At 44.2% G+C, this 17,699-nt stretch overlaps 1 protein-coding gene and 1 pseudogene across 1 annotated transcript in view; one reads left to right on the top strand and one right to left on the bottom strand.

Moving 5' to 3' along the window:
- Positions 1 to 495: 495 nt before the first annotated feature.
- The window catches only part of LOC117999343, an 18,219-nt pseudogene continuing 1,015 nt past the window's right edge, over positions 496 to 17,699 (bottom strand).
- Positions 17,476 to 17,699, top strand: part of USP42 (ubiquitin specific peptidase 42) — a 49,693-nt gene continuing 49,469 nt past the window's right edge. The window contains exon 1 of the mRNA XM_034988348.1: positions 17,476 to 17,563. The gene's annotated coding sequence lies outside the window, so the exon portion shown is untranslated. The remainder of the gene's footprint in view (positions 17,564 to 17,699) is intronic.

Here is a 17,699-nt window from a genome sequence, read left to right as displayed (position 1 = left end):
GTCTCTGACTCCTCATTTTTCTCAGTATCACGCACACACTTGTTGTATGCTCAAGGGACACACTCAATGGAGAATTGATGAGTGAATGAAAGCATGAACTATTGGTGGGGTTGGGGAGCGAAGGTCGCCGGTGTCCATGGCTCTACTCATAACTTAATGTTTATTGCCCAGAGAGCATTTACAACATTTTCACTAACTTCCAGAAGGAATCCTCTTGGGATTCATTACACTACACTCATAACTTCATTAAAAGGTATTATGTATTTGGTTTATAAGCAATTTATTATGTTCCAGGAAGAATCCCTTTGTAATCAGTTTTATCACAGTCACAATCTAATTTGGGGACACATGATACTGATTCTATATTGAGTTATAGCCCCAGCACTTGGCATGTCTCCCTTGGTTATGTTTGATCGCATTCTTCATTTAAGTCCTGTAAGTTATTTTGGTTTGCTACTTATTATTTGCTGTTTTGTTTCAGCTACTGCCATGAGAATCACTGCTCATAACATGTTCTAAGTTGTTCCTGTTAATTTGTGGAGATCATATGACTTATATACATATCTTTTTTAATCAGCCAAACTTTTATACTCTAATCGGGTTTCTATTGATTATATTGATTCTCTCTCTCATCTTACTTTTATTCTTGTGTTTCTACATTGGTGCAAAAAACAAGAACCATATGTAATCATTATGGTAATAACACACATTATGGTTTTGTTCCTGGATAGATAGAAGTTATTTTATTTACTTATTATTTTGCAAGGTTTTGGTTGCTTGACAGCAGGTATGGGTAGAGAACATTCCTAGGCAGGGTTGATACCCCCACGTTCTGCTCCTCCAGGTGAAGAGACCCACACTGGCGCTGGTGGTCAAGGGGAACCAGCCAGGAGAGATCAGCCGGATCGCACTGATTTCTAGGTTTTGCATTCATATCACCCTTGGCCCTTTCTCAATCGGCTTCCTGATATCCTCCCCCCAGAGCTTGAGGCCAAAAACTCTCTCACAATTTTGTCCAGAACCTGGTTTTTAAGAATGGCCTGTCCACTCTCATAGTCCACTATGACCTGCAGCTTTTTGTGGATTTTCGTCGCCAAGTCCTTCTGAGTCAACCCCTTGCTCTGCTGGCCCTGCTGGATCACCTTGCCCACCTTCAGGGTCACCCGGTGGTGGTGTAGCTCCTCAGTATCCCAGTCCAGCTTGGCCGTGGTCTTGCTGATCAAATGCTGTTTGTTCTGGCCAGCAGCCCATTTCTTGGAAGTCTCCACCTCTTCTCCTCATCCCCGAGCTGCTAAGATAGCTTGCTTGGATTTGGGGCCCTTCTTGCACAATCGTGTCCCAGTTGTTCTTGGCCATGGCAGTCAGATAGGTCCTGCTGTCCATCCAGCGGCTCTGGGGCAGCTGCTGGAGACCCGGCCTCGCGTCCCGGGCTGCTTCCTGATAGAAGTTATTTTAAATCTAAGATGTTACATCGTCCTTCGTATGTTTCCCCTCCTTCATTTGAAAGCTCATGCCATTATACATCACTGCTCTTTTCTCTGCTTTTGTCTTCTGACTTCCATGTCATCTCCTTATGTTCATGGGAAGGCTACAGTCCCCAACTCTGTTTTATCCATCCTTCTCTTCAACCGAAATGATCACTCTCAATTTCAACATCTGTATGGAAGACAAAACAATGCAGTCACCTTGGTATATAGTTTTCACCATTTTTCCAAGAAAGTGGGGGAAATGGGATATCAGAATAACCAAGAAACTGGTGATTAGAGCTCCTCAAACTCTCTGAAGATCCCCAGTGACCACATTTCTCATATTTTTCATGTGTAACACTTATATATTATGCTCAAACAAACAAACAAAAAAATCGGCATTAAAAAAATTCTTAAGAGTGATGTCAGCAAAAATGGTAGAGTAGGGATCTCCAGGGGCTGTCTCTCCCTGTAACACTGAAAATCCTGGCAAAAACTGTCAGAATCAACTTTTTTTTTTTAAGATTTTATTTATTTATATGACAGAGAGAGACACAGAGAGAGAGGGAACACAAGCAGGGGGAGTTGGAGAGGGAGAAGCAGGCTTCCCGCCGAGCAGGGAGCCCGATGCGGGGTTCGATCCCAGGACCCTGGGATCATGACCTGAGCCGAAGGCAGACGCCTAACGACTGAGCCACCCAGGCGCCCCTGTCAGAATCAACTTTATCAAGACTCTGAAAGATAGTCAAAGGTTTACAGCCACTAAGCAAATGCTTAACCATGAGGAAGTTCACCAAAACAGGCTGGGATGAGGATCTGGCTCTTTAATTTAGCCTTACCCCATCCTTTCTGGGTGCAGCTGCAGTCTCGAAGGCATCCATCATTCCCGGTGTGCACATCTAGTCCAGAACTTCAGGAGACCTTGATCTGAAGGAATTCTGTCAGTCTGTTTTAACTTGCCTATGGGTTCCCTGAAGAACTGACACAAGAGACCTGCCTTTGTTCTTCCTAATCCAGAACTCTCTCAGGGTGGAAAGATGGCCATGGCTACCTGGAGGATATTCCTGGCAAAGAATGAAAGCCAAATGGACAACACTTCTGTCTGGGGCAAGAAGTAACAGTTGAAATAAATAATAGATGTGTTGAAAGCTGGGGAGGAAAAGCTGGAGAGTGAGAAACTTTGGGGAAAAGGGCTTTGAAAAACTCCCTCACATACTGGGGGACCTAGAAATCCATGTGCATGGCCAGGGCAGGATGTACGTTCAGAAAAGACCTGGGAAAGATCATAGGCTTTCGCTGCTGGCTGGTCTTTAAACTCTGCATAAACAGGAAGTGAAGGCTAAGGCAGAGATGTAAACAGCCTGGCTAATTGTTAAAGGAATGCCCCAACACAAAGCCAATCTGCGAAGAACTAGGGAGTCTTTTTCTTTCCTTTTTTTTTTTTTTTAAACAATACTAAAAATATCCATCCAGTTTTTAACGAAAAAGTATGAAGTGTGCAAAGACCCAAGAAGTATGGCCCATTCCCAGGAGCAAAAAAATGAACAGTGAATAGGGGAAAATCTACACTCCTGTTTTACTATGTTTCTCCTTTACTCTCACATAATGACCACACTCACAACACTTCTGACACTAGATGTGTGGAGTTTATTCCCACACCCAGCAATTCTGTGACACAACCTGGGTGTCCCACAATTTAACTCAATTCTGACACTATCAGTAGTGTTAGATCTTATAAGTTAAGGGCTCACTCTCATGAGACTGCCCCACCTCATTTTTTTTAAAGATTGAATTCATCCATTTGAGATAGTGTGTGAGAGAGAGCACAAGCCAGGCGGCAGAGGGAGAGGGAGAAGCAGGCTCCCCACTGAGCAGGGAGCCTGACAAAGGGGCAGATCCCAGGACCCCAGAATCATGACCCAAACCGAAGGCAGATGAGACTCTTAACTGACTGAGCCTCCCAGGTACTGACCCCCACTTCAGATACCAATGGCAATTAGTAGGTCCCCAGGTTACCCAAGACTTCTATCCAAATTGGCTACAAATCAGAGGTTCTTGTGACCCCCCTGCCCCCAGATTCAATTATTTGTTAGAACAGCTCACAGAACTCAGGGAAACACTCACTTACACTTACCAGTTTATTAAGGGATATGATAAGGGATACAGATGAACAGCCAGATGAAGAAATGCATAGAGTGAAGTCTGAGAAAGTGCAGAGCGTAGGAGCTTCTGTCCCCATGGAGTTGGGGTGCATCACCCTCCCAATACTTAAATGTGTTCACCAACCTGGAAGCTCTCTGGACCCCAAACTTTTGGGATTTTATGGAGGCTTCCTTACATAGGCATGATCAATTATTGACTTCACTTCCAGCCCCTTCCCAGGGTTCTAATCATGGATTTTTTTTTAAAAAAGGGTGAATTCATTGGGAAGATGTAACGATTATATACATACATACACATACATACTTAACAGAGTCCCCAAATATACAAAGAAAAAGTTGACAGAAATGAATGGGGAAATAGTTCTTCAATAATAGTTTGGAGACTTAAATACCTCACTTTCAATAATGAATAAAATAACTAGACAGAAGATCAGTGGGGAAATGAAGGAGGCAAACAACACTATAAGCCAGCATTCTCTGGGACAGATCATATATTAGGCCACAAAACAAGTCACAATAAATTTAAAAGAAATGGAATCACACAAAATATCTTCTCTGACCACAATGGAATGAAACAAGAAATCTAGAAGGAAAACTAGAGAATTCACAAAGTGTGTAAATTAAACAATATTCTGTTTTTAAATATTTTTTAAAGGTTTATTTATTTATTTATTTATTTTTTAGTAATCAGCTACATCCAACACGGGGCTTAAATTCATGGCCCCAAGATGAAGAGTTTCATGCTCTTCCTATGGAGCCAGCCAGGCACTTTTTAAAAATGTATATATTCTTTTTATTTGTACACAATACATTCTTTTTTTTTTAAGATTTTATTTATTTGTCAGAAAGAGAGAGCACAAGCAGGGGGACTGGCAGGCAGAGGAAGCAGGAGGCTCCCTACTGAACAAGGAGCCCACCGCAGGGTTCAATCCCAGGACCCTGAGATCATGACCTGAGCCAAAGGCAGACGCTTAACCCACTGAACCAACCTGGCACCCCTAAGTAATACATTCCTTTTTTTTTTTTTTAAAGATTTTATTTATTTATTTGACAGAGAAAGAGAGATAGCGAGAGCAGTAACACAAGCAGGGGGAATGGGAGAGGGAGAAGCAGGCTTCTTGCCGAGCAGGAAGCCCGATGTGGGACTCGATCCCAGGACCCTGGGATCATGACCTGAGCCGAAGGCAGACGCTTAACGACTGAGCCACCCAGGCGCCCGTACATTCCTTTTTTTTTTTTTAAGATTTTATTTATTTATTTGAGAGAGAGAGAATGAGAGACAGAGAGCATGAGAGAGAGGAGGGTCAGAGGGAGAAGCAGACTCCCTGCTGAGCAGGGAGCCCAATGTGGGACTCGATCCCGGGACTCCAGGATCATGACCTGAGCTGAAGGCAGTTGCTTAACAAACTGAGCCACCCAGGCGCCCCTAAATAATACATTCTCAAACAACAAATTGGTCATAGAAGAAATCACAAAATAAATTAGAAAATATTTTGAGATGAACAAAAACAAAAATAATCAAATCTTATGACATGATGAAAACAGAAATTTAAAGCAATAATGTCTATATTTAAAAGAAAGTCTCAAATTAGTAACTTACACTTTAAGGATCTAGAAAAAGAAGAGCAAACTAAGTCCAAAGTTAGCAGAGGGAGGAAAAGACAAAGGTTAGAGTGAAAATAAATGAAATCATGAATAGAACAATAGAAAAAAATCAATAAAACCAAATTTGGTTATTCAAAAAGATTAATAAAATTGACAAAACTTTCATTAGATTGACTAAGAAAAAAAGAGAGAAGACTCAAATAAAATCATAAATGAAAATGGGGACCTTACTACTAAACTTACCAAAAAAAAAGGGTTATAAGAGAATATTATGGGGCGCCTGGGTGGCTCAGTTGGTTAAGCAACAGCCTTCGGCTCAGGTCATGATCCCGGAGTCCCAGGATCGAGTCCCGCATCGGGCTCCCTGCTCAGCAGGGAGTCTGCTTCTCCCTCTGACCCTCCTCCCTCTCATGCTCTCTGTCTCTCATTCTCTCTCAAATGAATAAATAAAATCTTAAAAAAAAAAAAAGAGAGAATACTATGAACAATTATACATCAATAAATTATATAATGTAGATGAAATGAACAAATTACTAGAAACATACAAACTCCCAAAACTGACTCCAAAAGAAATAGAAGATCTGCATTGAGTGTTTTTTATCATGAAAGAGTGTTGGATTTTGTCATAGGCTTTTCCTACATTAATTGAGAAGATCATGTTCTATTAATGTGGTGTATAACAAATTAGAAGATTGAATCAATAATCCAAAACCTCCCAACAAAAAAAGTCCAGGACAAGATGGCTTCACTGCTGAATTCTACAAAATATTTATGGAAGAATTATCACCAATACTTCTCAAACTCTTCCAAAAAATAGAAAAGGAGGAAACACTTTCTATCTCACTCTATGATGCCAACATTATCTTGATCCTAAAGCCAGACAAAACCATCACAAGAAAACTGCAGACTAATATCCATTATGAATATAAATGCAAAAATCCTCAACAAAATACTAGTAAACTGTATCCAGAAGCATGTTACAATGATTACAAATGGCATTTATCTCAAGAATCCAAGGGTGGGTCAACAAGCAGGAAATCAATCAGTGCAATACACCACATTAATAGAAGTAAGGGGGAAAAAACCCCAACCTCCTGATCATCTTAATTCATATAGAAAAAACATGTGACAAGATCTAACACTGTCATGATAAAAACATGCAACAGACTAGCAAGAGAAGGGAACTTCCTTAATATTATAAAGGGAATTTATTAAAAACCCACACCAAAAGCACAAACAACAAAAGAAAAAAAAAAAAAACGGGCTTCATTAAAATTAAAAACTTTTGTGCATTAAAGGACACTATCAAGAGAGTAAAACAACAACCTCCATGAGAGAAAATATTTCCCAATCAAATATCTGGTAAGAGTCTAGTAACCAGTATAAAGAACTCTTACAACTCAACAGTAAAAAGGCAAATAACCCAATTTAAAACTGGCAAACTAGTTGAACAGACATTTCAAAGATGAATGGCTAATGAGCATGTGAAAAGATGCTCGACATCATAAGTCATTAGGGAAATGTAAAACCACAATGAGATATCACTTCATACTCACCAGGAAAAGGAAAAAGGAAATAACAGGTGTTGGCAAGGATGTGAAGAAACTGGGACCCTCAAACATTGCAGGTGGGGATGCAAAATGGTGCAGTCACTGTGGGAAATAGTATAGTGGTTTCTCAATAAGTTAAACATAGATTGACTGTATGACCCAGCAATTCCACTCCTAGGTACATACTCCAAAGAAGTGAAAACAGGAATTCAAACTAAAACTTGTACGTAAGTGTTCATAACTGCTCTGTTCGTGATATCCAAAAGGCGGAAATAACCCAAATGTCCATCAGCAGATGAATGGATAAATTAAATGTGGCATGTCCATACAGTGGAATATTATTCAGTCATAAAAGGGAATGAAGTACTGATATATCCTACAATGTGGATAAATCTTGAAAACATGCTATGTGAAAGAAGCCAGACGTAAGACACCTCATGGCACGTGATTCCTTTCATATAAAATACCTAGAATGGGTGAATCCACAGATACAGAAACCAGATTAATGGTTGCCAGGGGCTGGTGGGCAGAGAAATAGGGAGTGTAGGTTTTTACTTTAGGGTAGTGAAAAAGTTCTGGAACTAGATAGTGCTGATGGTTGCAGAAGACTGTGAATGTACTTAATGCCACTAAATTGTACACTTTGAGGGGCACCTGGCTGGCTCAGTCAGTGGAGTATGCTGCTCTTGATCTCGGGGTTGTGAGTTCGAGACCCATGTTGGGTAGAGAGATTACTTAAAAATAAAAAATCTTTAAAATAGTCAGAAATCAATTTTATGTTGTATTTTACCACACTTTAAAAAAAAAGCAATGGGGGACTGTTGAATCTCAGATCTGTACCTCTGAAACAAATAATGCAATATATGTTAAGAAAAAAAAAGAAGAAGAAGGTAGCGGGAGGGGAAGAATGAAGCGGGGGAAATCGGAGGGGTAGACGAACCATGAGAGACGATGGACTCTGAAAAACAAACTGAGGGTTCTAGAGGGGAGGGGGTGGGAGGATGGGTTAGCCTGGTGGTGGGTATTGAGGAGGGCACGTTCTGCATGGAGCACTGGGTGTTATGCACAAACAATGAATCATGGAACACTTCATCTAAAACTAATGATGTAATGTATGGGGATTAACATAAGAATAAAAAAAAAAAAAAGCAATGGGGGAAGCCTGCGTGGCTCAGTCAGTTAAGCAGCTGCCTTTGGCTCAGGTCATGATCCCAGGGATCCTGGGATCCAGTCCCGCATCGGGCTCCTTGCTCAGCGGGGAGCCTGCTTCTCCCTCTGCCTGCCATTCCCCCTGCTTGTGCTCTCTCTGTGTGTCAAATAAATAAATAAATAATATCTAAAAAAATAAATAATAAAAAAATAAAATAAAATAAAATAATGAGATAAAAATTGTTATATATGCTCTATAAATATCATGATAGTCTTCAATGGAAGGATCTCTAAGGAATTTTTGTGAAGTAAGTTATTAAATATCATAGAAACTCAAAATATCATGCTTAAAGAGTTTTGGGTTTTTAAAAAAGATTTATTTATTTGAGAGAGAGAGAGAGAGAGTGAGCAGGGTGAGAGGCAGAAGGAGGGAGAGAGAATCCTCAAGCAGACTCTCCACTGAATGTGGAGTCTGACGTGGGGTTCCATCCCAGGACCCTGAGATCATGACCTGGGCCAAAATCAAGAGCCGGACACTTAACTGACTGAGCTACCCAGGTACCCTTAAGTTTTTTTGTTTTTGTTTTTGTTTTTAATGTATGGTTCTGCAGCTTGCTTTTATCACTTGATAATGTGCCTTAGAGAACTTTCCCCCAAGTAGATATAGAATAGTTTTTTCCCTGACGATTAGTATTCTACAGATCTTTATTATCCAGTCGGCTAGTGGCTAGTGAGCAACCTCCTATGTGGCTCGTACCACGTGTTTAAACTATAATATTTGGGGTATATTGGATTAAATCAAGTATATTATTAAGATTAATCTCACTTTTTTTTTTAAAGATTTTATTTATTTATTTGACAGAGAGAGACACAGTGAGAGAGGGAATACAAGCAGGGGGAATGGGAGAGGGAGAAGCAGGCTTCCCGCGGAGCAGGGAGCCCGATGCAGGGCTCGATCCCAGGACACTAGGATCATGACCTGAGCCGAAGGCAGACGCTTAACGAGTGAGCCACCCAGGCGCCCCAAGATTAATCTCACTTTTAAAAAACCTTTTTTTAATGTGACTACTAGAAAATTTAGAAATACGTGTGTGGCTCACATTGTATTTTTATTGGATAACATTACTAGAGACTGCTTATTCAGGACCCACAAGAGTTGGGTTGAAGACCAGAAAAGAATCAGGAATCCCAGACAGGGTGGGTCTGTATCGTATGCAATGTATATTTGCCCCAACCCTCCTCCCTGATGTCCAGATTTTGTAATTCTTACCAGATTTCTCCACACCCCTCATTCCAGTTGTGTATATTTCATAGTCTGTTTTAGACATTCTCCCATTTAAGTTGTTTCTTTCAATATTATAAACAATTCTACAGTGAACGTTCTCTAATCAGAATAACTTAGAGCTGTGTGTGTCCAATACAGTAGCCCCATGTGGACATTTTAACTTAAATTAAACTTAGATCTGAAACCTAGTTCTTCAGGCATACCATGCCACAGTACAAGGAGTAAACAGCAGCATGTGACTAGTGCCTACTATGTTAGCACAGGACTTTATCATCATTGCAGAAAGATCTCCAGGACAGTGTTGGCTTAGAGCTTTAAGAATATGGATTCTGCCACTTACTAGCTGGTATGACCTTGCACAGGTTAGTTAACGTCTCTTTGCCTCTGTTAACTCACCTTAGGATGGAAGTGCCCTGTAGTACCTACCTCCTGAGGTAGTTGCAAGAACGTGTGTGAATCTTTACAAGTAACGTCTGGCCCGTAATAACCTCTAACTGTTAACAATCACTAATACATTCTTTTTTTTTTTTTTAAGATTATTTATTTATTTATTTATTTGAGAGAGAGAGAATGAGAGAGAGCAAGCACAAGAGAGGGGGGAGGGTCAGAGGGATAAGCAGACTCCCTGCCGAGCAGGGAGCCCGATGCGGGACTCGATCCCTGGACTCCAGGATCATGACCTGAGCCGAAGGCAGTCGCTCAATCAACTGAGCCACCCAGGCACCCCAATCACTAATATATTCTTAAAAACTGTCGAGAGTTGAGTCTATCATCAGACATCGTTTGTCATTCTTCAGAACAGAGAAACTCTGAGCCTCTTCCTTTGGCATCCTTTGCTGTGTTAACACGGCCCTATGTTGAGAAATTTTTCTGATACAGTTCTGATCAAGTTTCCTTCAGATACTCACCAAGGTGAATCATGTATCAAGTTCTCCTTTCCTCTCCTGACTCGCTCTCCCCATCTCTGTTTCTGTGTCTCTCCACTCTGAGTTGCCCCTACTAATTTTTTTTTAAAGATTTTTTAAATTTATTTATTAGAGAGAGAGAGAGTGCAAGAGGGGGTAGGGTTAGAGGGAGAAGCAGACTCCCCGCCGAGCAGGAAGCCCGATGTGGGACTCGATCCCGGGACTCCGGGATCATGACCCGGGCCGAAGGCAGTCGCCCAACCAACTGAGCCACCCAGGCGCCCTGCCCCTACTAATTTAACCTTGCGCATTGCTACTCCGTCTGCAGGGCTCAGTCTCAGTGAGTGAACTTCCCCATCCACTGATCTGCCCCCTCCCATTATATTCCTTCCTGCAAAATTGGCACTCATTGCTCAACTCCTTCATGTAAACATCCTAAAAGCTCACTGAAGGCAGGCACTAACACATCACTTCTCTCCCTGACTTTCAGAGTGGACGCTAGGTGGGTATTTGCTCCATGAATGTGTGAGCTGTTTCAAAAGAAAGGAGCTATATGCTGTTGGACAGAATATTAACGAATGGCTTTATTGCCCAGATGAATATTCAAACATCTTCGTATATGCCACAGAAGTCCTTTCAGGACTAACTGCATTGCATTTGTAAATTTATTTTAATCTTCATACTACAGGCATTTTTTTGAGTTCTGGAAAGAATTTCTTTGGGATCAGTTACAGTATACTTAAAATCTTTACAAACCGAAGTATAATCCTTCATTCAGAAAATCTTAAAAAAAAAAAAAATCTTTTTTAGGACCCTTGGTCATGAGTTTTGGGCCCTGTACATTTTTCAAGTTTGTTATTTATTCCTTAGTATTTTGTTTTAATTCTTGTGATTATTTTTCTAATTAGATATTGCTTGTTATGAATCTCAATTGGCTTTTTTATTGTGGTAAAATGTATACAAGACTGATCATTTTAACTATTTTCAAGTGTATAGTTCCATGGCATTAAGTAAATTTACATTCAATTGACTTTTTTATATTCATGTTTTAATCAGCCACTTACCTGAAAGCTCTTAATGGGTCTCACGTATTTTTGCTTTTTTTCAAATTGAGGTATAGAGATGAAGATAAATTTTCTCCATTCTGATGGAAATATCTTGTGTTTTTTTGGGGGGGGGGGAGGGCAAACTTCCAGGGCCATGTTTAATCATTGTTCAGGGTAGCATGCATTCATGTTCATGAATTGGACAGGTATTGATTTCCATTATAAATGTAGGAAGTGGTATTTTTCCTTATAGTCTCGACCAGCCAGTTAGACCTGATTAGACCTCTCAGAGTTTTTCCTTTGAAACCCCAGGCCTGCTGAGTCAAGTTACATGCTGAACTTTCTCCTTGCTATCAACTGTATTATCAGTGTTCATTTTTGCATATTTCCAAGCTTTAATGTCTTATGTTGGATTGGGAGGAAGGGGTGTTAGTTATCCATTAGGATAAAGTTGGCTTTGATAAATTAAACACACCTTTCATTTCACGAGAGCCCAAAACAAGACCAAAGAATGCAATTAATAAAATAAAAGCTGGAGCTGGACTTTATATCTAGTGTGTCTGTCCCCAAACAGCACTCTGTGATGACTATGTCTCAACCCAGGCTGTGGGGACAAGTCTATTGATGGTGTCATCTGAGTACTCTTATAGTGAAATGTAGGTACTCCTTTTCTTTCTTTGTGTTCTTTTGTGGCAAAACATGGTAGGTACTTCTTTCAAATATGCTTTATGACTAATCCATTTTTTTGGTGTTTATGCGATTTCTTCTTTGTTCACAGTGATTATGAGTAAAAGTTGTAAGCAGTAAAGGGTCTGGTCTTGTTTGTTCTGAGGGGCTTAGAGCAAGGGTTGACTGAGAGATTCTAAGTACCACTCCACTCTGTGGTGGGTGCGGAACTCTCAGGGACAGGGCGTGCAGTGGTGAAATTAAGCTGGTGCGAGAGAAGTCCTTGCTAGTTATGCTCACAGTGGTCGATTGTCACCCTCCCTGACTCATCCAGTGTTTTCAGGGGCCAGAACTGGTGAATTAAATTGGCGTGCTTGGAGACCAATAGCCTTGCACCCTTTATAAGCGTAAGGTACAACATTAATATTCTCAGCCATTTCCCCCTGGGAGTTACTCTTTTGGCCAGAGAGGGCAGTTTGGGGGTTTCCATATGGCTTTTTCTACTAGACTAACTCATACTCTACAAGTCAAGGAACCAATGTGAGGGTTCTGTCAACCTGTAAGCATGACCATTTGGATATTATGTTTGGGAACTTGGGAAATGACCACTGTAGGCCCACAGACCCAGTGTATTTCTTGACCCTGTAGGTTCTTACTCCCTTAGCAAAAAGGGAGCCTTTGGGGTGCTTTAGGTTCCCATCCATCCTTATTATCTCTATAAACCAATAGCCTGGAAATATCCAGGTACTCCTCTTTCCCGGTCTATGGTTACCCAAACAAATTAAATGGCCAGAGGTTTCTTTGGTGAAGTATTTGGAGAATCGCTATTGTGTACATGTCCATGGATCTGGCTTCTCTTTTACTGAATGGGTGTTTTGGATCTGAAAATTGGCTCAGGTGGTGAAATTGGAAAGGTGATTTGACTATATCAAATGATATATATATCATATTTAGTATGTCTTTGTTGACTGCCCATCTATCTTGCTCCATGATCTGTTATCATATTTAGTATGTCTTTGTTGACTGCCCATCTATCTTGCTCCATGATCTGTTATCATAGTTAGTATGTCTTTGTTGACTGCCCATCTATCTTGCCCCATGATCTGTTGGCCTCCATGGATCCCTGCAAGTCAGGTGCTCCTTCTGCCGTGCTAACCCTGCTGCCCGCTCATGCCCACCTTGCTTCTGAGGGGTAAATGCTGCCACCCAGCCTCTGTCACTCTAGGATCCAATTACCCCTCTGACCTACGGATGACAACCACCACTGAGTTTCTCAAAGCCGATGGTGCCCCCACCCCCCATGACCTTGGGAAGCAGTGTCTTCCAGGCCTCTTCTGCTAGTCAGTTCACTTCCCCGGGCCTATTGAGCCCTTCTTCCACTATCTACCATGGAAGCCATGGTGTTGTCCTTATTTAATGTGGCTCATTTCTTTTTGCCAAATACCATCCATACAGTGTATCAGAACCGGCCCACTCGGGGCCCTTGACAAAGTTTAGATCAAAATTGTGGGAGGGTGCCCCTATATCTACAAACTCTCCCTTATTACCCCTCCCCTACCCTTGATCTAGCCCCTTGAGATCCATTTACAGGCTTACTGAGAGTCCTGCTGGTATGTATCAGCCATGTCCTGCAGCTCCTTCAATGTATCATTCCTCTCCTCCCTAAGTAGGACTAACACTTGTCCATTCAGGCCCCATAATGAGACTTAACCTTAGCAACTGGTCTCATGGCCATGGGGGCTATGGGAGCAGATCCTAAAGAATGCATTGTCTTATAGGGTTCTTGCCTCATTTGAGGCTTCTGCATTGTCTTCAGGTTGGGGGGCTGGGATGGGCCACTTCTTTTTTTTTTTTTGTAGTTTTTAATTTTATTATATTATGTTAGTCACCATACAATACATCATTAGTTTTTGATGTAGTGATCCACGATCCATTGTTTTCGTATAACACCCAGTGCTCCATGCAGTACGTGCCCTCCTTAATACCCATCACCGGGCTAACCAATGGGATGGGCCACTTCTGAAGGCCCAAAGGGTTCAGAGCAATCTTATCCCTAGTCTTGGGATTCCACCTCTTCTTAATCAGAGCCCTGACCTTGGTGATGGAGACTGACCATGGCTGAGAGAAGTCAATCACTTCTAAAGTTCTGTTTCTTCAACGTGAAGCCCTGAGCCTGGTCCTCGGGATTGCCTGCCTATCCTCTGACTGCAGATGATCATCCTGGCAGGGCACTAAAACGTCTCTCTGGTATTTATGCTTTGCTTTACATTGATGACTAATTGCCCGGACCCTATCATTTTCCTTCTTGAAAGCAGCAGTGGTCATCAAATTTCACAGATCTTGGGGCGCCTGCGTGGCTCAGTTGGTTAAGCGACTGCCTTCGGCTCAGGTCGTGATCCTGGAGTCCCGGGATCGAGTCCCGCATCGGGCTCCCTGCTCAGCGGGGAGTCTGCTTCTCCCTCTCCCACTCCCCGTTTGTGTTCCCTCTCTTGCTGTGTCTTTCTCTGTCAAATAAATAAATAAAATCTTTAAAAAAAAATTTTTTTTCACAGATCTTTCAGTGCCTATTTTCCCCGATGTTCACAAACACCAGAGAGATTGAATAAGCCAATGCATGCCCTTCTACTCATTTCCCATCCCACTTTCCCCTAGGTGGGAGTCTTATGCAACGGCATGGAGATTAGTGCCTCCCATATCACCTGGAATCTTATCCTTAGACTCTGCTTCCTAGGACCTTTTCTGGTACCTGGTCTGAAGCCAGGCAACTTAGAAGCAGGGCTTGAACCAGAATTCAGATTCCCGTGCGATATATGCACTGTGCTCTGGGGAGAAAGGGAAGGGAGGAAGAGGGCAGGGAAAGGAGTCAAGCCAGTATGTAATGGAAGACAAACTTCTCTCTGATCCCACTGGAGCTTTGGAGCATGCACTGCACCCCAAAGCTGGTCACAAGTTGAGGCAAGGCCTTTCTGAACCCCTTTGTCAGTGGGCCACTGGTGTAGGCTATAAGGGAGTGGTAGGCATGGTTAACCTCCCCGTGAACCAGCTCCCCCCCTTCAGCCAAGGACAGCTGTCAAGAGAAGGGGCAGCTGTGAGTTATTAGCAGCTAACACTCATAGCAGCTGTGCGGCGGGGGAATGGGTGCATCAGCCAGTAAAGGGGGTCTGGTAGGGCATTTACAGCATCCACTACAGGCTCCCTAGTTGTCTGGAGGTTCTCAGAAAATCTAACTTCTCACTCTTAACACTTTTTGTTCTTTATCTGGATTGGGAGGTAGGGCACCTGGGGTGAGTTTGCCTTCAACATAAAGACAGTTTTGGTAAAGGCAATGGGCTGAGTAATCTGTGTAGGCCACACAGTTTGTAAGAACAGAGGCAAAGTGAAATCTCCAAACAGCATTCCCTTTGGATTAAGCGCTGGTCTGGAAGAAAAATTTCTGGGGCAAGTTGGCTTACCATCTCAGCCAAAGACCCAGCTGTTTGAAGTCCTAATATCCTTTGTAACTTCTCCACTTATGTTGTTCAGTTTGCTCCACTGAAATTCTTTAGAGGAAAAGGCCCTCTGTTTGCTTTCAAGGCACAGAGAGGGGTGGAGGGGGCTGAGTATTCCCGCCCCCAAGAGCCTGTTCTGGTGGAGAACTAAGGGATGGTTAAAAAACAAAACAAAACAAAACGAAACGAAACCCCTCTTGGGGCGCCTGGGTTGCTCAGTCCTTAAACGTCTGCCTTCGGCTCAGGTCATGATCCCAGGGTCCTGGGATGCAGCCCCGCATCGGGCTCCCTGCTCGGTGGGAAGCCTGCTTCTCCCTCTCCCACTCCCCCTGCTTGTGTTCCCTCTCTCGCCGTGTCTGTCAAATAAATAAATAAAATCTTAAAAACAAAACCCCTCTTCCTATATAAGTTGCTCAGGTACTGAGCAACAATTAAGAGGCGGACTGTGGGGGTACTTTGTGAATAGAATACTGAGTGGAAAATGAAATTAGAAGGCAAACATCTAGTGTGACCTTCAAGGGAAGCATTTTGAACTACCACAAGACTCAGGTGAATATTAAGGATTTGGCTCTTTAATTCCTTCTCATTCTCTATTTAATCATCTCAAAGTCATTTGGGGGAAAGGCAAGTAAATTACTGAGTCCATCCCTACAGCCCTTCTGATCTTGCAGATCTCTTACTAGTGTTGAAAGGGCCACCAAGGTGATATTCCATAACCATTCTTCATCAGGAAGTAAGTCGTGGTGTTAATCCCAAAAGTGAGCACTGAATCTTGGAGGTTTGGAATTCACCTTTTCCCTTTTTTTCCCCCAAAGTACTTCAGTGTTGCGCTCCAAACACACAACTGATATTGTAATCAACAAGTGATTTCTTTCCATAACAATAGCAAGTGCCACCATAAAAATATGTGCTGTCTTGGAAGGGGGAGTAATAAGATTCTGATGGGGGATTCAAGCAGGGCTCCATGAAGAAGAGGCAGGGGCAGGGCTTCTATAAGCAGATGTAGGAATGGGGTGTTTGTAGGAAAAAAGTCTGTTATGGTTGGGGACACGCACAAGAAGAAAGGTAACTGAGGCTTCAATGTCAGGTGAAGGAGTTTAGACTATTCTGTGGGCCAAAAAGAGGCTGAAGGCTCTGAGGGGAGCAACGTTCGACCTGTGTTATTGAAAGATCAAGGAAGATCAAGCAGATCACAGAAAAATAAGGGTGGAAAGGGAGTTCAGATTAGGAGGAGAGCATCAGAAAGGAGACTGAAGGGAATGGGTGTGGCGAGGAGGTCGCCTCGGGGAGGGTCGGATGTGACTCGGTGTTAGGGATTAGACCGTGGGAAGGGCCCAGGTTAGTGTAGGAGAGTGCCTTGTCCTTAAAGCAGAGAACCCATCAGAGAGAAACAGGGTCGTGGAGGAGCAGAGATGCAGCGATGAATCAAACAGCTCTCGGCTCAGTCTCGCCGCGGAGACATCCAGTAAGCGGTTGGGGGTATGGATCCGGGACTGGGGAGCCAGAGCTGGTCTAGCTGCCCCGCAGAGCGTGGAATGCTTGGATCTGAGGTGCAATCACGACGGGCTGGGCAGGGCCCTGTCCTCTTCCGGAGCCAGGTTTCAAACTCTCCCCTTCCCGTCGCGCAGTCTATGAAGTCGGAATACGAGCTCGCGCCCCGCTGGCTCCGGCGTCCTTAGATGCTGGGTCCCTAGGCCGAGGGGCGAGCGGCGCAGCGCGCGAGGGAGGCTCCCCCAGAGCCGGGTCCGCTTGGTCCGCCGCGTCCCCGCGCAGGCCAGACGGGCGCAGCAAGGACCCGGCTCGAGCCCCGCGGCCGCCGCACGCCCCACGGTCCGCTCCCGCCGACGGCTCGGGGGAAAGACCGCCCCGGCCCGCGCCGCGCGGCCCGGCTCCGCCAATCAGCGCGCCCCTTCCGCAGCGCCCGGGCGCTCCAGTGACGCGCGCGCCAGCCTGCGCCCGCGGCGCTTTGACGACGGCCCCTCCCGCGCTCGCCCGGCCCGTTAACTGCGCGCCGCGCCTCTTGTGCGACGGCCCCTGGGCGGTGGCGCGTGCGGGCGCGGCCCTGGCGCGCCCCCTGGCGGCCCGGCGGGGCGCGGCGGGCGCGGCGCTGACCCGGAGGCGGCGGCGGCGGTGCCCGGATGGAGGCACGTCATTGTCCCCCGCCGGGCGGCTGGGCTGTGTGCGGCGGCGGCGGCGGCGGCGGCGGCCGAGGGGGATGGAGCGAGCGCCGAGCCGGGTCAGGTAAGCTCCCGCCTCCTTCCCGCCCGCCGCTGGCCGGCGTGGGGCCCGCGGAGCGCCCCGCTCGCCTTGGCCGCAGCTGGCCCGGCCGCCCCTGAGCCGGCGCGGCCCGCGGCGGACTGGCGCGGCCCCTCGCCCG

This window comes from Mirounga leonina, unplaced genomic scaffold (assembly GCF_011800145.1).
Source record: "Mirounga leonina isolate KUSES-001 unplaced genomic scaffold, KU_Mleo_1.0 Mir_454, whole genome shotgun sequence".
Classification (NCBI taxonomy): Eukaryota; Metazoa; Chordata; class Mammalia; order Carnivora; family Phocidae; genus Mirounga; species Mirounga leonina.
The sequence above is the reverse complement of the archived record's forward strand: the minus strand, read 5'-3'. Positions and strand labels throughout refer to the sequence as shown.